The sequence below is a fragment of the Lithobates pipiens genome, unplaced genomic scaffold, assembly GCF_037356315.1.
Source record: "Lithobates pipiens isolate NorthernLeopardFrog02 unplaced genomic scaffold, aLitPip1_a1.2 Scaffold_27, whole genome shotgun sequence".
In the NCBI taxonomy this organism is placed as follows: domain Eukaryota; kingdom Metazoa; phylum Chordata; class Amphibia; order Anura; family Ranidae; genus Lithobates; species Lithobates pipiens.
Genome location: NW_027507788.1, coordinates 198,483,617 through 198,509,359, shown reverse-complemented (window position 1 = coordinate 198,509,359; position 25,743 = coordinate 198,483,617).

The following is a 25,743-nucleotide window of genomic DNA, read 5'->3' as shown; positions in this document are numbered from 1 at the left end:
TACATGGACAACCACTGAGTGGACTCATTTTCAACCTTTCTAGAGTATGTATTTATACATATTGGATGCTTATATTAGAGGCAGTCACTGGTACCAGTAGGTTTTGGCTAAGATTTTTATTTGCCCATGTTTTATAATATGTTATCAATAGAGATAGTTGTATTTTATTTTTACCTGAACATGTCATGCTATTTCATTGATTGTTTTCTTTGTTGGGGGGTTGTCAGTCAGAGTCTGACTATTTTTTATTTTTCTTGTTTTGTACTTTACTGGCATTGATATACTGACAACTCCCTCCGACATAACTTTTTTCATTGTTTATTGCTAGCACCTTCTTTAATGGTACTAGGGACCCGGTTTGAGGATGTTTTTATTAGTATCATCTAGATTTTAAAATTATAGTTACATATAAAATATGCTTACAAAAAAAAATTGTAATATATACATATATTTATATATACTGTATACAAATGCACACACACATACACATATATACATATAAATATATATAAAAGTCCACATGCAGCTCTAAGATGAAAACTAACAAACAGACTTTCAGAAAGAAGGGAAAGATGAACTCATGAAAGCACACCACACCACAGTGTCAATCCAATCTCCTTACCAGATAGAATATAAGAGTAGGCATGTAATCAGAAACTCAGCAGTTACTCCAACTCCACTCTCTAATTAGATGACTCATTTAGATAGAATCACATGAAAAGGACTTGCATCAACCACCGCTCTTGCAAACCAAAGCAACCAGGACTCCCAATTCTCCCAATCAGGAGGATTGCATCACCAGTGAAACAATAAAGCAACACGTAGTGAAGCCTGTATAGGTAAATTTAATTATTTTTAAGATTGCACTTACATCAAGGAATGTAAAAAGGAGCATGTAGTACAGGAAAGTAAAACTGCCGTGGCTCTTATCTGTGTTTCCAGTACCCGGCTAATGCGTTTCATCCAATGGGACATCGTCAGAGGCGTGGCCTTACAACACATAAGGCCACGCCTTACTATTTATTTGAGACATGGATGATGTGTGAATCAGGGGTTGATGGTTGAAATGCATCACATGTCCGTGTTTGCGCTCCACCGCCCGGAAGAAAAATACCTATTTGTATCTGGAGGTGGAGAATGAAAGACACAAATGGTCTCTTATATACTTCACTGCCCAGAAGACAAACCTAGGGGATGCAATTTCACATTACTGGAGGTTCCCCGAAAGCTAATAATACAAAAATATTATTAACTATTCTTGTACAAAAGGCAATGCTCTTCAGAAGTTAACAAAATGTTAAAAAAGTGACTTAAATGACATATGGCACACTTCCAGCAGACTGTGATGAGGGGCAACATGAAGCTTCAAGGGTGGAACACCTATAAAGGTAACTTGTGGGTGGTAAGGAAGGACCATACCCAACACCCTGTAATTTTTCCATACCGCACCAGTGTTTGGAAATTATCTTTCTAATATTGTAGTATTGGTGAGAATATGTAGTAACCAATGAAAAGTTATGATCTTTCTTAATGGACTCAGATCTATATCCCTTGTTGTATAAATATCACAATTTAGTAGTTTGTAGTATATGTACTTTTCACTTCTCTAGTCAAGACTTGAAGACAAGACAAGAACTGAATTTAAGATACATTTAGTCTGACAAAAATTATCCCTTTTGAACGCTGTTTATTTGTTTTGAATATTTTAAGAGTTGAGCTATATTTTTGATTAATATTTCGTTTACCTTTGGATTACTCATGGTATTGATAGGTGGTGCAGGACTTTGCCTAGTACTGAAGAAGATTTTTTTTCACATTGTCAGATTGCAAATCCATTTTTGCTTTAGGCAATGTGTGCAGCCAAAGGCTAAGATTAGCATTACTCGTTACTATCCGAATCAGTCTTGCTAAAGCTAGTTGTCAGATGTTTATACCAAAATATTAAAACAATATTATATTTGTGAAATTATGCAAAATCTGTGTTTAACCACTTCAGCCCTGGAAGAATTTATCCCCTTCCTGAGTAAAGCACTTTTTGCAATACGGCACTACGTTGTTTTAACTGACAATTCCGCGGTAATGCGACGTTGCACCCAAACAAATTTGATGTCCTTTTTTTCCCACAAATATTGTTTTCTTTTGGTGTTATTTGACCACCTTTGTGGTTTTTATTTTTTGCGCTATAAACAAAAAAAAAAAAAAAGTAATATTTTTTACTTTTTGCTATAATAAATATCCCCCAAAAATACATTAATGCATATATTGATTGATTTGCACAAAAGTTATAGTGTCTACAAAATAAGGGATAGATTTATGGCATTTTTTTTTTTTTATTAATAATGGTGGTGATCTGTGATTTTTACCATGACTGCGACATTGCTCCGGACACATCAGAAACTTTTGACACTATTTTGGGACCTTTATACAGCAACCAGTGCTATAAAAATGCACTGATTACTGTGTAAATGGCACTGGCAGGGAAGGAGCTAAACGCTAGGGGGCGATCAAGGGGTTAAGTCTGTCCTAGGGAGTGATTCTAACTGTGGGGGATGGTCTCACTACAGCATGACAGAGATCACTGCTCCTGATGACAGGGAGAAGAAGATCCCTGTCATGTCGCTAGGCAGAACAGGGAAATGCCTTGTTTACATAGGCATCTCCCCATTCTGATGCTCCGTGTCACGATCGCGGGCCCCCGGTAGACATCGAGTCTGTGAGAGGGAGGGAGAGGCATGCTCTAGGAGTACGCCCACTAAGCTGCATATTAAAGGGGACATACATCGTACATGTACATCGTTGTGCACTGGTTGGCAAGTAGTTAAGGAGATTTTCAATTTTTTTTCAAAATACAACCAATTAATTCAAGTTTGTTTACCCATGATAGTTTGAAGATGAGTGAGTACAATAATGTGCTAAAAATATATATATTTATTAACTAAAATTCAGTGTAAAGTAATATCATATATTTTTTTCAGTAGTATCACCAAAAATATATCTATTTTCAAATATCAAATATATGGGTGATACATATATTGAGTGATAATACATTTTACCATAAGCTCTTGTTAGAACATGTTATACTTCAACACTTAGTAAACGTATAGTTAGTAACCCTGAATAAATAGCTTTCCATGGCTCTATGGACTTATGTAAACAAACTAGGTGTTGATTTTAACACGTGATTTTTCTGAAAAACAAATAGACCTCCAAGCTTAAACCTCTTTTACAGTATATAGACAATTTTGTTAAACATATACTGTACCAACTCCGTAATTTAACCAAGACTCATTTTTAAATAAAAATACATTTAGAATGAATCTATGGTTCAACACATACTAGAACTAATCAAATCATAATCGTTTGAAGTCAGTTTTGTGGTGATATAATAAGATATTTATCTCTTTGTTTAAGTGCTTGCCAAACGGCTCCTGTAGATATATGTCGGCGGAATGGCAAGGCTGGGCAATGTAACGCACCCATACGTTACTTTGAATTTCCCGGCGTACGCACTCCTGCTGCGAGCTCTGTGACCATGCCCACAGGACCCATGGATTCAATGTCCGCTGGGTGCCCTTGATCATATCACGAAGCTGAAGAATGGGGAGATGTCTGCTCCATGTCTGAATGTCTGCTCCATGTCATTGGGAGCAGCGATCAGTGTCAAGTCACTGCTAGCCCATCCCGCCACAGTTAGAATCCCTCCCCAGGACACACTTAACACCTCCCCTGCCCACTAGTGGTTAACCCCTTCACTGCCAGTGACATTTTTACAATAATGAATGCAATTTTATAGCATTGATGGCTGTATTAATGCCAATGGTCCCAAAAATGTGTCACAATTGTCCGATGTGTCTGCCATAATTATATAACCAAGAGGGGGGAAGAATGTTTGGGACTTTAAATGAAGCACAACATAGTGCTTCCATCCCGGTAGTAGAATTAAAAGATACAGGGTAGTTTGGGACTTTAAATGAAGCAGTTGTATGATGGAGATAATTAATAAATAAATAATATAAATAATACTGGATTAATAACATTGTTCCAAAAGCATAAAAAGTATTTATTTAGTTCATATATAGATGTAAATAATGCACATAAATCATAAACATGATGAGTAAACTGATATAATCATATCAATACATAATCAGAAAAAACTAAAATAAATAAATATGAGGAATTAATGTAATTATCATAGAGTATAAATGCCCCAACAACAAACAATCATGATACACTCCTAACAACAATTAATCACACTGAAATAAATAAATAAATAAAATAATTAATGTAATAACTATGGCACATGCGTGCCACAACAATGGACCCAAGACTGGCACATGTTCCCCCAAAATGCATGTAGGTCTGTTGGCTGGTATAAAAAACAATATTAGGCAATATTAATAGTAGCTGGATAGGAATCAATCCATATGGAATAAAACTGTATCATCAAATATAGCTCGACGCGTTTCGTGGATTATTCCACTCATCAGGAGCAGATGTACCAGAGATTCCTATAGGGTATATAAATTATGTCAATATTTAAAATAAAATAAAATACAACTATACATAATGTTGTATGTCGACAGACGACTCACCAAAAACACACTCACCAACCAAGACATCGCATATAATGCACGGTGACCGGCGCAGGGCAGGCCCCGGATATATATATCCCACCACGGGAGCTGGGGCGGCATAATATGAAAGTGCAACATCAGGTACGTAGAAGATGAGTGTGAAGAAATAGTTTGTCATAAAACCAAGATTGGTGATAAGTGAAGGGTGAAGCATAAATATCTGGGAATAAAATATTATAATAAATATGTATATAGTTCATAACAAAAATATATTATAAATAAATTAGATAAGTAGTAAACCCAGTGTAACTTAACCAGAGGATAATTGATGTGATATAAGGAATAACAAGGGGTAATGTGGGTAATATTAATGGATGAATAAATAAATGAATAAATGAATAGAGATTACATGTTGTGTGAGTGAATAGGTGTAAAAAATAGTGACTCTATGGTAATTACATTAATTCCTCATATTTATTTATTTTAGTTTTTTCTGATTATGTATTGATATGATTATATCAGTTTACTCATCATGTTTATGATTTATGTGCATTATGTACATCTATATATGAACTAAATAAATACTTTTTATGCTTTTGGAACAATGTTATTAATCCAGTATTATTTATATTATTTATTTATTAATTATCTCTATTATACAACTGCTTCATTTAAAGTCCCAAACTACCCTGTATCTTTTAATTGTGTCTGCCATAATGTCGCAATCATGATAAAAATTACTGATTGCCGCCATTACTAGTAAAAAAAAATTATAAAAATGCCATAAATCTATCCCCTATTTTGTAGACACTATAACTTTTGCACAAACCAATCAATATATGCATAAATTATTTTTTTTATATGTATTTTGTGAACATTTATTATAGCAAAAAGTAAAAAATGCTTTTTTTCAAAATTTATGCTCTTTTTTTTGTTTATAGTGCAAAAAATAAAAACTGCAGAGGTGATCGAATACCACTAAAAGAAAGCTCTATTTGTGGGGGAAAAAGGACGTTAATTTTGTTTGGGAGCCACGCCGCACATCCATGCAATTGTCAATTAAACCAACGCAGTGCTGAATCGCAAAAAGTGTTCTGGTCTTTGGCCAGCAAAATGGTCGGTGCTCAAATGGTTAAAAGTGAGGAGAACTCATACTGCAGTTAGAATTCAACTCACTCCCAAAACTGACACTACCAACATTGATTAGTTTAGTTAAGCATATGCTCAAACAACTTCAATTACCCAAAAGGTAAAATAAAAACATTAATACTTTACCATGGCTTAAGACTCTTAACCAGTTGCCGACCGCCGCACGACGATGTACGTCGATAGCATGGCACGGGCAGGCATATTGGCGTACATGTACGTCCCTTGCCTCCCGCGGGTCGGGGGCCCGATCGGGCCCCCGCCCGGTGCCTGCGGCGGTCGGTATTCGTGCGGGAGCGATCCCGGACGAGGGGACGGCCATTCGTTCATGGCCACCCCCTCGCGATCGCTCCCGACGAATAGGAATCCCCCGTGACATCACTTCCTCTCCTGTAATGTAAACACAGGAGAGGAAGTGATGTATTCTCTCCTCCGTGTCGGTATTTTTCGTTCCGACACGGAGGAGAGCGGATCAGTGAGTTGCACCAACACATCCCACACACAGTAGAACATGCCAGGCACACTCACACCCCCCCTTTACCCCCCGATCACCCCCCCAATTACCCCTGCCCCCCAGTCACAGTGACACCAATGTCATTTTTTTTTTTTTTTTTTTTTTTTTGCATTGGTGTCATTTGTGACTGTAATAACTGTTAGGGCAGTTAGAGTTAGCCCCCTTTAGTTCTAATGTACCCCCCTAACCCCCCCAATAAAGGTTTAACCCCGTGATCACCCCCCGTCGCCAGTGTCACTAAGGCTGGGTTCACATTGCAGCGGTTTATGAGAACGAATGTGATTCGCACCGCACTGCAGTGCAAATCACATCCGATCTCTGTGCGATTCGAGTTCAGCCATTCGCCGCACCCGCCGCACCCGCCACACCCGCCGCACCCACCGCAAATTCGCACGGGACCCTTTTTTTGGCCCGCAGCAGAATCGGATCGCATGGGTGTTCACACCATGCGATCCGAGTTTGCAGATCGCACTGCGATATGCGAACTGATCTGGGGGTGTCAGTAACATTTCACTGACACTCCCAGCAGTTCGCATAGGGCAGTGTGAACTGCCGCCGGGAGGCATGCGATGCGGGAACCCGCCGCGGATTTGCGGCGTTTCCGCATCGCTCCAGTGTGAACCCAGCCTAATAAGCGATCATTTTTCTGATCGCCGTATTAGTGTCACAGGTGACGCTAGTTAGGCAGGTAGGTATTTAGGTTCGCCGCAGCTTTTTATAGCGCCAGGGACCCCCATATACTACCGCATAAAGCCCCCTGATTGCCCCCTAGTTAACCCTTTCACCAGTGATCACCATATAACTGTTACAGGTGACGCTGGTTGGTTAGTTATTTTTTATAGTTTCAGGGCACCCGCCATTTATTACCTAATAAAGGTTTAACCCCCTGATCACCCGGCGGGTGTCATTTGTGACTAATAACTGTTAGGGCAGTTAGGGTTAGCCCCCTTTAGTTCTAAGGTACCCCCCTAACCCCCCCAATAAAGGTTTAACCCCGTGATCACCCCCCGTCGCCAGTGTCACTAAGGCTGGGTTCACATTGCAGCGGTTTATGAGAACGGATGTGATTCGCACCGCACTGCAGTGCAAATCACATCCGATCTCTGTGCGATTCGAGTTCAGCCATTCGCCGCACCCGCCGCACCCGCCACACCCGCCGCACCCGCCGCAAATTCGCACGGGACCCTTTTTTTGGCCCGCAGCAGAATCGGATCGCATGGGTGTTCACACCATGCGATCCGAGTTTGCAGATCGCACTGCGATATGCGAACTGATCTGGGGGTGTCATTAACATTTCACTGACACTCCCAGCAGTTCGCATAGGGCAGTGTGAACTGCCGCCGGGAGGCATGCGATGCGGGAACCCGCCGCGCATTCGTGGCGTTCCCGCATCGCTCCAGTGTGAACCCAGCCTAATAAGCGATCGTTTTTCTGATCGCTGTATTAGTGTCACAGGTGACGCTAGTTAGGCAGGTAGGTATTTAGGTTCGCCGCAGCTTTTTATAGCGCCAGGGACCCCCATATACTACCGCATAAAGCCCCCTGATTGCCCCCTAGTTAACCCTTTCACCAGTGATCACCATATAACTGTTACAGGTGACGCTGGTTGGTTAGTTATTTTTTTATAGTTTCAGGGCACCCGCCATTTATTACCTAGTCTCACTAGTGTACCCCTAAATTTAGGGGTGTCTACTTTCCAAAATGGGGTCATTTGGGGGGGGTTTGTGCCATCTTGGCATTTTATGGCCTTCAAAACTGTAACGCCCTTAGAAAGCCTGAAGGCGGTGCTTGGTTTTCGGGGCCCCGTACGCGGCTAGGCTCCCAAAAAGTCACACATATGTGGTATCCCCGTACTCAGGAGAAGCAGCAGAATTTATTTTGGGGTGTCATTTCACATATGCCCATGGCATGCGTGAGCAATATATCATTTAGTGACAACTTTGTGAAAAAAAAAAAAAAAAAAAAAAAGTTTGTAATTTTCCCGCAACTTGTGGCAAAATATAAAATATTCCATGGACTCAACATGCCTCTCAGCAAATAGCTTGGGGTGTCTACTTTCTAAAATGGGGTCATTTGTGGGGGTTTTGTGCCATCTTGGCATTTTATGGCCTTCAAAACTGTAATAGGTAGTGAGAAGTGAACTCAAAAATTTACGCCCTTAGAAAGCCTGAAGGCGGTGCTTGGTTTTCGGGGCCCCGTACGCGGCTAGGCTCCCAAAAAGTCCCACATATGTGGTATCCCCGTACTCAGGAGAAGCAGCAGAATTTATTTTGGGGTGTCATTTCACATATGCCCATGGCATGTGTGAGCAATATATCATTTAGTGACAACTTTGTGAAAAAAAAAAAAAAAAAAAAAAAGTTTGTAATTTTCCCGCAACTTGTGGCAAAATATAAAATATTCCATGAACTCAACATGCCTCTCAGCAAATAGCTTGGGGTGTCTACTTTCTAAAATGGGGTCATTTGTGGGGGTTTTGTGCCATCTTGGCATTTTATGGCCTTCAAAACTGTAATAGGTAGTGAGAAGTGAACTCAAAAATGTACGCCCTTAGAAAGCCTGAAGGCGGTGCTTGGTTTTCGGGGCCCCGTACGCGGCTAGGCTCCCAAAAAGTCCCACATATGTGGTATCCCCGTACTCAGGAGAAGCAGCAGAATTTATTTTGGGGTGTTATTTCACATACGCCCATAGCATGTGTGAGCAATATATCATTTAGTGACAACTTTGTGTAAAAAAAAAAAAAAATTTTTTTTTTTGTCATTATTCAATCGCTTGAGGCAAAAAAATTAAATATTCAATGGGCTCAACATGCCTCTTATCAATTTCCTTAGGGGGTCTACTTTCCAAAATGGGGTCATTTGGGGGGGTTTTGTACTGCCCTGCCATTTTAGCACCTCAAGAAATGAGATAGGCAGTCGTAAACTAAAAGCTGCGTAAATTGCAGAAAACGTACCTTAGTTTGTAGATGTGACAACTTTTGCGCAAACCAATAAATATACAATTATTGACTTTTTTTTTACCAAAGACATGTGGCTGAATACATTTTGGCCTAAATGTATGACTAAAATTGAGTTTATTGGATTTTTCTAATAACAAAAAGTAGAAAATATCATTTTTTTTCAAAATTTGCGGTCTTTTTACGTTTATATCGCAAAAAATAAAAATCGCAGAGGCAATCAAATACCATCAAAAGAAAGCTCTATTTGTGGGAAGAAAAGGACGCAAATTTTGTTTGGGTACAACATTGCATGACCGCGCAATTACCAGTTAAAGCAGCGCAGTGCCAAAGTGTAAAAAGACCTCTGGTCATTTACCAGCAAAATGGTCCGGTCTGAAAGTGGTTAAATATCAACTGGATGTCCAAAGGACTTTTTTGACCCTCATTACTATATCTCTGCACTTTGTTTTTTTCCTCTAATTTCCCCTCAAAAGATCTACTCCCCTCTCAAAATTCTTTCAGCCTTTTCAAGATTCTTTCTGCCTTTCTCAAGATTCCCGTTGTCATGTACAACCAGTCTCTATATCCCCCTAGAACAGTGATGGCGAACCTTGGCACCCCAGATGTTTTGGAACTACATTTCCCATGATGCTCCACTACACCGTAGAGTGCATGAGCATCATGGGACATGTAGTTCCAAAACATCTGGGGTGCCAAGGTTCGCCATCACTGCCCTAGAATATGGGTATATCATGGGTATATCATTTCCTGGATAACCCTTATAGGAAAAAATTTAGTTTCCTTTATTCACCATTGCCAAAGGGGGTCGTGTTGTATAAAAATTGACTTTATTTTATAATTGAATAACCTTTTGACTTAGGTTTAACAGAAAGCCACGAATTTGGCTGAACTGTCACTTTTGTGTCAAATCACTCAAACCTGGTGGCAACTTATAAGATTTATTTCTTTAAGAAAATATGCCCACACTAATTATCGTATCTTTAAATTCCTTAAACTAGGTAATGTAGAACTTTACCCCATGATTAAGTCAAGTGAATGATGAAACATGTCGGGGCGTGGCTACTAGGTAACTGAGAGTGAGAGGAACCATCGGACGGCTCACGTCTATCTTCACCAAGGAGCGTTTTGTCTTCCAGGTTCCTTGAAGCTTCCCACACATAATTACAAAACCTGAGTTCTGGGTACCGCACACCCACATGACAGGAAGAATTGTGGGGGACTGTGATCACTCCTCTGTGCGGCAAGTTTCTCTAATACACAGCTGTTAAGCTTCTTCCATATGGTCACAAACAAGTCTGACTGCAACGGAAAAGAAAATTCACAAATACAGAGGAGGAATGATTAGCTGACTTCCTCAAAGAGACCCTGTCATCAACTTTAATTTATTTTAAGGCATTTCTTTTTCTTTAATGGTGTTACCGATGCTATACCCATTGGAGCCCTAAAAACTGGGATTTGGCCACATATCTGTACTGAGTAGGGATGAGCTTCGTGTTCGAGTCGAACGTACGTTCGACTCGAACATTGGCTGTTCGTCCATTCGACGAAATCCGAACTATTGGTCCGTTCGCGTCAAAATTCGTGTGGCGCGCACGGCCCACAATGCACTGCGATGGCGCAGTGCATTGCTGGCTCATGATTGGCCAAGCATGCACTGTGACCCCGCATGCTTGGCCAATCGCAGCGCCAGCAGCGAGGAGAGCCATGATTGGCCACAGGCAGGATGCATATTACCGCTGACTCATGGTCCAGCAGGCATGGACAGGGACGTTACCTGTCTTTCACGGCCCATTGGGTCACTCTTCTGGCTGCTGGGAAGGATGCAGGACAAGGTGCAGTAGTGTTGGAGGTTGTTCTGCCACCACGCCTCCAAAATGCTACTATTGGTTGTGACACACCTCTCTCCTCCACCCCCTCCTCTTCTTCTTCCTCCATGGCCTCTTCCAGTGCTCTGTCCTCAGAACCAGCGGTGCTCCGTAGGCGTTGCAGGGGCTACGCAAGTACGCAGGCAAAACGATGCCATGCCGTGCTTGCGCTGGTTTGTTTGGGGGACAGGAGCCACACTGGGGCGGATGTTTTGTCAGCTCTGCAGGGGCAGGCCGAGAGGTGGTTGACGCCACGCCAGCTTAAGCCAGGAATGGTGGTTTGCGACAATGGCACCAACCTCCTCTCCGCCCTCCGACAGGGACAACTGACCCATGTGCCCTGTGTAGCTAACGTCCTTAACCTGGTGGTGCAGCGGTTCTTGGGCAGGTACCCCGGCTTACAGGATGTCCTGAAGCAGGCCAGGAAAGTCTGTGTGCATTTCCGCCGATCATTTAATGCCTGTGCTCGGCTGGCTGAGCTCCAAAAGGAGTTGAACCTGCCCAAGAACCGCCTTATATGTGACATGCCCACCAGATGGAACTCAACATTGGCCATGCTGCAGCGGCTGCACACGCAGCAGAGGGCCATCAATGAGTACCTGTGCGACTACGGCACCAGGACAGGGTCAGGGGAGCTTGGTTTTTTCTCACCACGCCAGTGGGGCATGATCAGGGATGCATGCACTGTCCTGTCACTGTTTGAGGAGGCCACAAGGATGGTGAGCAGTGACAGTGCATGCATCAGTGACACTGTACCTCTTGTCCACCTCTTGGAGCATACGCTGCGTGGAATAATGGACAGGGCACTTGAGGCAGAACAGAGGCAGGAAGAGGAGGACTTCCTTGCCTCTCAAGGCCCCCTTTATCCAGACAGTGTTCCTGCTGTGCCACCCATCACACAGGAAGAGGATGAGGAGGAGGAAGAGGAGGAGGAGGATGATTGTGTCAGCATGGAGGTGGAGGCTGGCACTCAGCATCAGCAGCAGCAGTCTTATAGGGATGATTTACAGTCCCAAGAAACACGTGGACTTGGAAAAGTACGTGGCTGGGAGGAGGTAGCTGCGGATCATGTTGTCCTTAGTGACCCAGAGGACTCCGGACCGAATGCCTCAGCTAACCTACGCTGCATGGCCTCCCTGATCCTGCAAAGCCTGCGGAAGGATCCTCGTATTCTTCGGATCAAGGAGAGGGACCATTACTGGCTGGCCACTCTCCTTGATCCACGGTACAAGGGTAAGGTTGCCGACCTTATCTTGCCATCGCAGAGGGAGCAGAGGATGAGACATCTCCGGGAGGCCTTGCAGAAAGCTCTCTGCAACGCGTTCCCAGAGACTGGGAGGTTACAAACTCCTGGTCCTGGACAACGTGTTGCTGAGGCATCGGTCAGAAGGAGCGGTGGAGAAGATGGCCGTCTGACTGATGCTTTCAGACAATTTTTTAGTCCGCAGCCCCAAGGTATGATTGGTTCCAGCACCCATCGCCAGCGTCTGATTTACATGGTGCAGGAATACCTAGGGGCAAGGTCAGACTTGGACACCTTTCCCACCGAAAATCATCTGGCTTACTGGGTCTTGAGGATGGATCACTGGCCAGAGCTTGCACAGTATGCAATTGAGCTACTGGCCTGTCCTGCATCCAGCGTTCTTTCGGAACGCACCTTCAGTGCTGCTGGTGGCTTTGTTACCGATCACAGGGTGCGCCTGTCCACCGAATCAGTTGATCGACTGACCTTCATCAAGATGAATCAGTCTTGGATCACCCACAGCTACCAAGCACCTAAAGCTGATGTAACCGAATAATTTTTTTTGAAATACCACATCCCTTCAAGACTGCCTATGCTGATGCTGAGTGACTGTCCTGTTATGTTGATTGTCTATCCTCTTCCTCCTCCGCTGATATGTTGGAAGAACATTTTTGGTTCTGGGTGATGCCAGCAGCCCAATTTTTCTGCCCCTGTTTAACAGGGGCGTTTAATTACAATTTTTGATGCAATGCTTTGCAGCAGGGCTAATTCCTGCAATAAAACTAGAGTATATGGCAGAGGTTGCAGTGTGGTGGTACCAGCACCAGTGCCTAAGGCCCAATTTTTCTGCCCCTGTTTAACAGGGGCGTTTAAGTACAATTTTTGATGCAATGCTTTGCAGCAGGGCTAATTCCTGCAATAAAACTAGAGTATATGGCAGAGGTTGCAGTGTGGTGGCACCAGCACCAGTGCCTAAGGCCCAATTTTTCTGCCCCTGTTTAACAGGGGCGTTTAAGTACAATTTTTGATGCAATGCTTTGCAGCAGGGCTAATTCCAGCAAAAAAACTAGAGTATATGGAAGAGGTTGCAGTGTGGTGGCACCAGCAGCAGTGCCTAAGGCCAAATTTTTCTGCCCCTGTTTAACAGGGACATGTAATTACAATTCTTGATATACTATTTCACAGGAGGGCCCCTTCCTGTGCCCACCCAGAGTAACGGTGAGGACTTATAGTGTTGTGGCACCAGCAGCACAACCACCAAAGGTCAATTTTTCTACCACTGTTCAACAATGGCATGTAATTACAATTCTTGATATAATTGTTCACAGCAGGGCGCTCCAGCGCCCACCAAGAGTCACTTTGAGGGCTTATAATGTTGTGGCAAAACCAACACCTTGTTCCGCCATTTCTGCAGAGCATATAGGGCAGGCCCCTACTTTCAAACATCCAACTTACAAACATCTCCTACTTGCAAACGCAAGGAGACAGCAGCAAGTGAGATGAAAAAAGATGGACGACAAAACAAATTATACAGGGGTGATAACCCTTCCCTATGTTTTCCAAAAAGCTTAAAAATAGTTTTTTTGACTGGAGCTACACTTTAAAAATGTACCAGTTGAAAATTACAAACAGACTCAACTTAACACAACAAACCTACACAGTCCCTGTCTTGTTTGCACCGCCTGTATACTGTTGTTCTGAGTATATAGGGCCTGGGGGCCACACGCATTTCCTTTTTTTTATATGGGTATAGGGTTCCCCTTAATATGCGTACAAGACCCAAATAGGCTGGTAATGGGCAGGGAGGGCTACCCATGCCATTTTTCTGAATGATTTTCAACCATATTGCAGGAACCAGATATAACATTAAAACCGCAAGCAGTTTTAAATGGTGTTATTTCCGTTTAATGTCATTTTGTGCAGGGACTGTTCTAAACACGGGAAACACGTGGCACTTCACAGGCATACTACAGACACCCCCCAAGCACCATATTTAAAGGAATATTTCACTTTTTTTTTCACTTTAATCGTCAGTAAAATCAGTGCTCCGGCCAAAACGGCCATTTTTAAAAACATTTTAGGCATTGACCCACGTCCCCTGGGGCAGGTCCCCAAACCCTTGCATATTAGCCGTTAAAATTAGCACTTTCCATTTCGAACGTTCGAGTCCCATAGACTTCAATGGGGTTCTAACGTTCGTAACGAATGCGGGGTCCGTTCGAAAGTTCTGGTGCGAACCGAACCGGGGGGTGTTTGGCTCATCCCTAGTACTGAGGGTCATCTGGATACAAGAACCTTGATTGATGCTCTAACCTCTCTGCCTCGAATTATAAATCATTAAGGCTGTTACTGTTCATTCATCTGGTAAGCGCATCACTTATCTGGTGACGGGCACAGATTCTCAGGGTGTGTGTGTGACCACGGTGGTGATATGCTGATCGCTGGAATATTGGAACATCCTAATGGACTTTAATTTTATAGTCTTCATATCTATTTCTATGTATGGTCTCTATTTTTTATAGACTATATAAATTTGCGCATACACTTTTTGTGATCATTATATGCACGTTTAGTGATTGCTTTTGGCAATTAGGCATCAATTTTGTATGAATGTCATATGTCCTTTATATGGTTACATTTATATAGTTATCTTATTTATTTAATGCTATTGGCGCAGCTCTCCATATTTGCTAATGTAGAACTTAACCCCATGTTTCTGATTAGAAGTAGGTTTATTCTTAAACATGTCCATTAATATAACTTCTAGACATCACATTCATATACAGTATTTCCCTCATATGAATAATATGAGGACTAATCAGTGAATACATCAGACAATCAAACAATATATATATATATATATATATATATATATATATATATATATATATATATATATATATATATATACATACACACACACAGTGCATTGCAAAAGTGTTCACCCCCTTGGCATTTTTCGTGTTTTGTTGCCTCACACCCTGGAATTAACATGGAATTAACATGGATTGTTTGAAGATTTGCATCATTTAATTTACAGAACATGCCCACAACTTTGAAGATGACTATTCACCCCCCTAAAGTCAATACTTTATAGAGCCACCTTTGGCGACTATCACAGATCTAAGTTGCTTTGTATAAGTCTCTATGAGCTTGCCACATCTTCCCACTGCGATTTTTGCCAATTCCTAGCAAAATTGCTCCAACCCCTTCAAGTTGGATGGCTTGCGCTTGTGAACAGCAATCTTTAAGTCTGACCACAGGTTTTCTATTGGATTGAGGTCTGGGCTTTGACTAGGCCATTCCAATACATTTACATGTCCCCCTTAAACCACTCAAGTGTTGTTTTAATAGTGTGTTTGGGGTCATTTTCCTGCTGGATGGTGTTCTTTGGGTGATGTGATATGTTGAGTTTGCGCCAGACATAGTGTTTTCTTTGATGGCCAAAAAGTTCATTGTAAGTTTCATCAGACCAGAGCACCTTCCTCCATATATTTCGGTAGTCTCCCATGTGCCTTTTCGCAAACTCAAAACGTGCCAATTTATTTTTTGCTGAAAGTAATGACTTTCTTCTGGCCACTCTGCCATAAAGTCCAACAGTATGCAGTGTACGGTTTATTGTCGTCCTATGTACAGATACTCCAGTCTCTGCTGTGGAACTCTGCAGATCCTCCAGGGTTACCTTATGTCTCTGTGCTGCCTCTCTGATTAATGCCCTCCTTGCCCGGTCAATGAGTTTTGGTGTGTGGATGTGTCTTGGCAGGTTTGCTGTTGTGCCATGTTCTTTCCATTTGGTTATGATAGATTTGATGGTGCTCCTAGGCATCATCAAAGATTTGGATATTTTTTTATAACCTAACCCTGACTTGTACTTCTCAACAACATTGTCCCTTACTTGTTTGAGAGTTCCTTGGTCTTAATGGCAGTGTTTGGTTAGTGGTGCCTCTTGCTTAGGTGTTGCAGCCTCTGAGGCCTTTCAAAAAGGTGTGTATATGTAATGACAGATTATGTGACACTTATGCCACGTACACACGATTGGATTATATGATGGACAATCCGCCCGTGTGGGCTCCGGTGCACTTTTTGTTCCCAAAAGTCCGGCAGACTTAGAAAGAAGCTTTGACTCAAAATTGTCCGCCGGACTCAGCAGTCCGACGGACGATCCACCAGTCTGTGTGCTGAAATGAATGGACTTGCCCACACACGTTTATTTTGAACGTGGCTCCAGGTAGACAGAACTAGTGAAGGAAGTCAATGTCGCCACCTCCATCAGCAAGATTGACACCTCGCTAGCCCCGTCACCTGGTATGGATTTAAGGTGGAAGCCTTACACTGAAAAAACGGCGTGGGGGTCCCCCAAAGTGCATAGCAGACCCTTATCCGAGCATGCAGCCCGGCCGGTCAGGAAAGGGGTGGGGGCGGGCGAGCGAGCGCCCCCCCCTCCTGAGCCGTACCAGGCCATGTGCTGTCAACATGGGGGGGTGCTTTGGGGAAGGGGAGCCCTGCAGTCCCCCACCCCAAAGCACCTTGACCCCATGTTGATGAGGCCAAGGGCCTCTTCCCGGCAACCCTGGCCGTTGGTTATCGGGGTCCGTGGGCAGGGGGCTTATCAGAATCTGGGAGCCCCCTTTAATAAGGGGGCCCCCAGATCCTGGCCCCCCACCCTATGTGAATGAGTATGGGGTACATGGTACCCCTAAAATACTTTATTAGACAGCCCGGGGGTCTTCTCTTCTTCCATCTTTGGGGGTCTTCCGGCTTTCTCCTTCGTCAACCCAACCATCCGGAGGTCTTCTTCCGACTTTGGGGGTCTTGCCCCACTCTTCAGGGGTCTTGTCCCGCTCTTTGGTTCTTCTTGCCGGGCCTCTGCTTTCTTCTTCCAGGTCTTTTACTAGCGTCGGCCCGGTCTTCTGTTGCTGTCGCCGTCGCCGCCGCCACCTTCTGCTTCTTCCTTCTTCTGATGTTGACACGACGCTCTCTTCAGCCTTAAAGGCAGGGACACGTTGTGTGGCGACTTATATAGGGACAATGGGCGGGGTTGCCGGGTGATGTCATGTGGTGACCCGTCCCTTATGATGTCCCAGTCCCGGAGGATGCTGGGACTGTGACATCATAAGGGGTGGGGTCACCATGTGACATCACCGGTGATACCGCCCCTTGTCCCTATATAAGTTGCCGCACAAGGTGTCCCTGCCATTAAGGCTGAAGAGAGCATCATGTCAACATCAGAATAAGGAAGAAGCAGAAGAAGCAAAAGGTGATGGCTTTGACGGCAACGGCGACAGAAGACTGGGCCAATGCTAGTAAAAGAGCTGGAAGAAGAAAGCGGAGGCCGGCAAGCAGAACCCAAGAGCGAGACAAGACCCCCGAAGAGCGGGACAAGACCCCCGAAGTCGGAAGAAGACCCTCAGACGGCGACAGCAACAAAGGAGAAAGCCGGGCTCCTCTGCTAGTAAAAGAGCTAGCAGAAGATAGCGGAGGAGTCCAGTGAGAAGACCCTTGAAGACGGAAGAAGAGAAGACCCCCAGAGCTGTCTAATAAAGTATTTTAAAAACCTGTGTTGTGTTTTTTTATGTACACTTTTTCCCCCAGGTGAATGTACCCCATACTCATTCACATAGTGTGGGGGCTTGGATCTGGGGGCCCCCTTATTAAAGGGTGCTCCCGGATGCGTATAAGCCCCCCGCCCGCAGACCCCGACAACCAATGGCCAGGGTTGTCGGGAAGAGGCCCTTGTCCTCATCAACATGGGGACAAGGTGCTTTGGGGTGGGGGGGCGAGTATAAATCAACAACTCCAATTTGTCAAATCAATATCACCTTGTGGCGCTTAATTAGTGCAAAAATTACCTATATAAATTCTGCCCCTCACCCTGTATTTAGTATTTCTCCCACAAAACTGCATCAAGCCAAATAAAGAAAATAAAAAATAAAAAAATATTTCAATGGGAAAATATATACAATTCTCTATAGGATAAGTGCAAGTGACAGTCTAACTGTTGTTACAGTTATCTATTGGATGTGTATAAATAACACCCTAACTGTAATTAGCCCCAAAAATATATATATATTACATTCTTTTTTTAAAAATTGATATATATAAAACAAGCATATACACTTCCTTTGAAGTATTGGTGAATAACACAACAAATGTAATTAACCCTAAACCACAAAGTGCGAATTTGTATAATCTTTAAATAGAAACAAAAGTCCAAAAAAAGGGGGATAGAAAGGACCATTAAATCCTTTTCATGTGCAGTTCTTGTCAGTGTCCATAAAATGATAAAGCCTTCACCACCCCAACCGTGACAGTGAACCCCCTTGTTGGAGCACTCACCAGCTACAGCGCCCAGCACTCTCGTGCCAAGCTCAGCAGGCGTTTAAATCACTTAAATGAAGACAGTAGATGTTCAGCACTCAGTCAGTATTTTTCCTCTTTTCAGGCTCCAATAAGGCTATCCCTCAAAATACCTCAGAGAGAAAAAGAAAGACCTCCCATAGTGCAACACTGTAAAAAATCTTTAATTCCAAACTTTAAAAGCTACTCATTGATGCACTCACATGAACAAAACTTGAATAAAAGCACTTCAAAATCACTACAATCCTTCACAACAGCGCACTTCACTCCAAGGCATTGGTGGTCACAGTGGATACTGGTTAGATTAGCAGCATAGATACTGTCTCTCACCCTTCCTTCTGCTGTTTGGTACCTCACAACAAAGTTTTCAGTTTGAACCCAGCGCCACACTCTCTCCAGTTCTCTTCCTCATGTAACACACACTCTTCCGCCTCGGTTGCAGTGCTCAATGAATCAAAGATAGTTGCCAGATAGCCACCCCCCCCGACATGTTTCGTCATAGGACTTAATCATAGGATTGGCTATCTGGCTCCCAGTTCCGCCTTTTATTGTAATGGCAACCATCCCATAATGGAAATGCAGCTAACCACGCCCACTTTTCCACAATCTCAGTCTAAAACCTGCATCCTCTGATTGGTCATTCAATATAGCCGCCCACGCCTAAGTAGAACCACCCTTTGAGTCCCCAGACCCGGTTAGGTAACGAGACGTACGGGAACTTGCAAACAATCAGCTGTTCCCAATCCCGCACGTCATCTCCTGGCCGCGCATGCACAGATGTTAGCAATTTCCCTTCACAGATTTCTCGGCTCATCAGCCACCAGACACTCCGTGCACAGCCACCGCGCATGCGCCATCCCCCCACCCCGTCCACCAGGGAATGCACAACGCGTCCGAGCTACTCCTCACCTCTCTCACCGCCAGCATAAACTTTTTTTTTTTTCTTTATTTGGCTTGATGCAGTTTTGTGGGAGAAATACTAAATACAGGGTGAGGGGCAGAATTTATATAGGTAATTTTTGCACTAATTAAGCGCCACAAGGTGATATTGATTTGACAAATTGGAGTTGTTGATTTATACTCACTTTCTGATCTAACTAGTTATACATATAAGTGGCAGCTGGGGGAGGGTGGGGCTGGCGCGGTGATGATACACTTAGTTGGTGAATTTTGAGGTGTGTATCTGTTTTGGTAAATATACAGTATATGAAAAATATATGATGCAGAGGCTTTAGGAATGAATTCTTTTGAACCCCAATAGTTCTGACATAGTATAGTGAAAGAGTTTTCTGTATTGCATTATGATTACAAAATGTGTTAGCACATTACATTTTTAAAGGACACCTGTAATAAACCTATGTAAATGAAACTAATATGATAAAAAAAAAAAAACATAGAGGCAGCTTTCAGTGAAAACCATGTGGAAAATGACCAGTATGTCCAGAGTTATAGTCAGATAAATGTACAGTATACGCAAATCCAGAGTTTCCTTGTAAATGTTAAATGGAATTCTATCCCAGCCATTGTTATTTGTCTTTCTGTTGGTCCTTAATGTCATGAATGGCCTCACTAACCAAATTTTATGGTCACAAGGTGGGAAGGGGTAGGGCCAACCTTTGCAGAAAAGTTCAGATTTGTATATAATTTAATCTCCCCTGTTTTTTGGATCTATTAATCATTTTGACACATAGTTTCACTAATAGCAACCATTGTTTATGTTATTTTACCAAATGCTTAAAGTGGATGTAAACCTTCATCAGATAATTAAAAGAAAATAAAACTCTTGGATGTGCATCTTAGAGAATACAATATACAGGTATATTGGCTATTGACATAAAAACACTCATACACACATTTACACAGGTTTAACTAGATGGATTGGTGTCTTTATTCAACCTTACCAACTATGGAATTATAGGTTGATCATGTTTACTTATAGCCTAATCAATTCTGCAGTGGATTTATACATTAAACACGAAAATTGAAGTGAATAGTCATTAACCAGTATAACAAATAAAAGCTAGGTAAACCGGAGGGAGAAGGCGGAGCCTAGCCGAGAGGTAATGCTGGCTTAGAGCTCCATTCTCAGCAGGACAACGGAGCCATATAACGGCGGAGGTAACTTGACCCTCCGCATATATATCATACCAAACGGTAGATAAATATCCCTACCTTACATTGGTGACATTTGGGGGGGTCAGAGGAGACTTATGAAGCAGAAAATTAACAAGAAAGCGCCGCCTCACACACACAGCAGTATGGCACTGAAACCCTCCCCCTCTGAGGGGAGACACAGTGAGGAGAACAAACAGACAGCCTCTTCTGCTGCTTTACATAAAGATGTTCTCTCATTAAAAGCACATAGTCTCTCTAACCAAATACCTGAGAAAAATATGTCAGTTCTGGAGAATTTAGAACTTTCCACACAAAAAGACTTATCCCCTCTTGTAACGCTGAAACAAATAGAAAATCTGCTTCAAAAATCACTAAAAACCACTGCAGATATCATCACCACAAACCTTACCAAAGAAATTAAAATACTTGGTCAGCGTACATCAGCAGTGGAAATTAGAGCAGACGATCTGGAAGATTATACATCTAACATTGCCTCAGAAATTGATTTTCTTAAAGAGGAAAATGACATATTACAATCCAAATTGGAGGATTTCGAAAATCGTGCAAGACGCTCCAATATACGTATTAGAGGAATACCCGAATCTGTGACTGATTTAAACGGTGCTATTACTGCACTTTTTCAAGAATTACAACCAGCTATCCCACTAGAGCGTCTTGAAATGGACCGGGTTCATAGAGCCCTAGCACCAAAGAAAATAGATGGTCCTCCCCGTGACATTATCGCAAAATTGTATTTATACCGCACTAAGGAACTACTGCTAAATACAGCTAGAAATAAAGATCCCCTAATTTTCCAGGGTCATAAATATCAATTATTCACAGACCTCTCACAGATTACAGTCAACAAAAGAAGAACCCTGAAACCACTACTGTAAATATTACAGTGAAATGACATAATCTACCAATGGGGCTTTCCTTTCTCAGTGCGTTTTACTTTCCAAAGTCGCAAATATATGTGCCGAACAGCTAAGGACCTGCAAACTACTTTACAGAAACTTGGGATGATAAACACATCAAGAGATGCTGCGGACACTCACCAAAAATCATCCTCATATGCTGATAATCCCTCCTCTGCTTCCAGAAGAGAAGACTACAATCCACAGAAAAGAAGTCGCATACAATCTCCACCTCCAGATCTGGCTGACACTATGGACTGATAAACACTTGTACTGAGGCTACTATCTTGCCTTTTCAACAGAATGGCTACTGCCGAGTTTTTTCTCTGACTTCCAATCAATATTTTTATCGTAATCTTATTTAAGAAATGTTCCTAATAATTTAGGCACCTTATTATAACTTTTTTTTCTCTCTCTTCTCTTCTTTGTCTCTGAAGTTGCCTTAATCTTACATTTTTATTTTTTGCTTGAAAAATGAAATTATATGATTGGCTCTTGGTGTCCTGCAGGGAAGTTCCTTGCACCCTCTCTTGCTACCCTCAGCAGCTCTGTGCACACCGGGCAGTTGACAGTGGCTCATGTACCCTTGGAGGGAGAGATTTTCTCCTCCCAACGGACACATTAAGAACATAGATATGTTAAGATATATTTCAATATTGTATATTAATTGTATTTTCTTTTTCAGTCATCATCTCCTTTCCCTCCACCCCTATACTCTGGAGACAAATAATTTCTTATATGACACACGTTCTAACATAAACACCAACACATATTTACTTTTCCCAACTCCATGGCCCCATTAAACATCATATCATTAAATACTCAGGGACTAAACGTTCCACACAAACGCACTAAAGCCTTCTGCACATTTTCATCCAAGAAAGCACATATAGTTTGCCTCCAAGAGACTAATTTTGCGTCACAATCCACTCCCAAATTTTTCAGTAAAGACTACCCCCAAGTATACACAGCTTCGGCCTCCTCTAAAAAACGAGGCGTGCTTATAGCTTTCCATCGCAATACACCATTTTCACTAATGAAGGAAATCAAGGATCCAAAAGGTCGTTACTTGATTCTTAAAGGACACCTACTTGATACCGCTATCACCATTACATCATACTACGCTCCTAACAAAAATCCTATTTCTTTTCTTTCTCATTTATTTCAAACTATAGAACACCACAAAATAGGTACTACAATTCTATGTGGAGATTCTAATCAGACCATATTCCCATTTTTGGATAAATCACCAATCCCACAGTCACATACAGCAGACAAACAACTCTTATCAAAACTAATTACAAAACATAACCTAGTAGATACTTGGAGAGAATTGAATCCAACCAAGAGACAATACACACATTACTCGTTCCCTCATCGCTCATTCTCTAGGATAGACCATATATTTATGTCCATAGGGCTAATTCCAGAAATAATATCTACAAAAATTATTCCCATCCCATGGTCCGATCATAGTGCAGGCTACATTACTGTTGCCTCTATAATTCCAAAAAAAAAATATCCAACATGGATATTAAGAGATTTCCTACTCAAAAATCCAGCTCATAAAAATAATATTGAAATTGCGCTCAAAGATTATATAAAATATAACTCCACACCTGACGTCTCTCCGACTACATTATGGGAAGCACACAAACCTGTTCTCCGTGGCATATGTCTACAGCAAGCAAACATTCAACAGAGAGCGGAAAATCCTTTGTCAGACTTTAGAAACAAATTTCAATAAATGTCACACAGCATTCCAAAATAACCCTTCTTCTTTATCTAAAATAAATCTTGACAAAGCTAAATTGGAATTTGATCTATTCCTTACTGAAGCAGCGGATAAAACCATCAAGAGATCACAACACAATTTCTATATCAATGCGAATAAACCTCACACACTATTAGCCAGGGCATTAAAATCCTGCCAGAACCCAACGAAACCGATACGTCTGAAAATCTCTAGGGGGGTATACACAAATAATCCTTTAAAAATATTACAAAAATTCAAAACACAATTAAAAAATGTATACTCTTCTAATAATGAGTTGGACGCTTCTAGAGCAAATGATTTTTTCTCTCATATATCTCTACCGACACTATCTAAAACACAAATGGAAATGACAGAGGAACCAGTGTCAATTATAGAGGTATCTGAAGTTATCAAAAATCTGAAACTAAATAAAAGGCCAGGTCCTGATGGTTTTTCTGCGCTGTATTACAAAACGTTTGTAGACACCCTATCTCCAGTCTTGACAAACACTTTTAATTCCCTTTTGGAAGGTCATTCTTTTAGAAGAGAAACCCTAACTGCAATTATCTGTATGCTCCCTAAACCTCACACACCTCACACAAACGATTCAATATGGTCTAATTATCGTTATTAAATTTGGACATAAAAATTTTAGCCAAAATTCTAGCTAACAGATTAAATACTATTATAGGCAATCTAATCCATCGTGATCAAGTGGGCTTCATTCCATTACGTCAAGCAGGAGATAATATTGGACGCGCAACACTCCTGTCACATGCCGCTAAAAAAAGACGTATTCCCACTTGTTTTTTTTCTTTAGATATTATGAAAGCTTTTGACACAGTATCTTGGTCATATATGAACTATACCCTTTCCAAATGGGGATTCGGCCCTCATTTTTTACGATGGATCTCTAATTTGTATCAAGATCCCAAAGCTTATATCAGATATGCAGGGTACAAATCGGACGAGTTTAATATACTGAGGGGGACTCGTCAAGGATGTTTCACTTTCGCCATTATTATTTGCTTTACTCATTGAACCTTTAGCACAAAGAATTAGGATCATAAGCTCTGTTTATTCGCAGACGATATTCTCCTTTTTCTATCTTCTCCACATGTTTCGGCCCCAAATCTTATGGTTGTACTACAAGAATTCTCATTTATTTCAGGCCTTAAGGTCAATATTCAAAAATCTTCAGCATTAAACATTTCACTTGTCGAAAAAGATAAACAATCTTTACAAAATTCACTACCCTTTAAGTGGGTAGATCATAGCCTCCCATATCTGGGTGTGCAGTTTACTCCTAACCCCTCCGATTTATTTGCAGCTAATTACCCAGCTCTATTAAAAAATATTACAAGGTCGTTATCTAATTGGTCATCAATGCCGATATCATGGTTTGGGAAAATCAATATCATAAAAATGTCGGTTCTTCCGAAATTTTTATATTTATTCAGAACTCTCCCGATTCATATTCCTGCATATTTTCTTAGGCTGATTCAACAAAAAGTAACGAAATTTACTTGGGGGAAAATAAAACCCAGACTTCACAAAAAAACACTTGTTCTCCCCAAAGCTTTGGGTGGTTTGGGATTCCCAGACTTTAACATATATTATAAGGCAGCTCAATTATCTCAATTAACAAAATATCACTCTTCTACAGAGATTCCTTTATGGGTCCTCATTGAAGCTGTAGACTGTGATCCTCTTCCTATAAACAATATATTATGGTTACAACCTGCGGATCGTAAGTCTATAAATAACCCAATTTCTAAGCACTCTCTATCTATATGGGATAGGTATAGAAATTCACATGGTCTGCAATCTCCACAAAAGCTCCACAAAATCCGCTATTATCTTTCCACAAGAATCCGACTTTTTACCCAGCCTGGAAATATCCCAAAACCTTTAAAGCTTGGTCTAAGGCTGGTATCACTTGTCTATATAATTTAACTTCAACTACATCAATAAAATCTTTTACAGATCTATGTGAATTATATAAGCTTCCACAATCAGAAATATTCAGATATCTCCAAATCAAAGATTTTTATACTCCTCTTCTCAATTTAAATGTAAACTTACATAATATTTCTCAATTTGAAAGATTTTGTCTCAAGGAACCACATGCTAAAGGTCGTATTACATCATTGTATACACAATTGATATCTAATTCTAATACTGTTATACCTAAATATGTGGCCAAGTGGGAAAAAGATTTGGATTGTACGATCGATTCTAGGTCTTGGTCCAACATATGGTCTTTCACAAAATCTTCCTCTATAAATATATTGGCG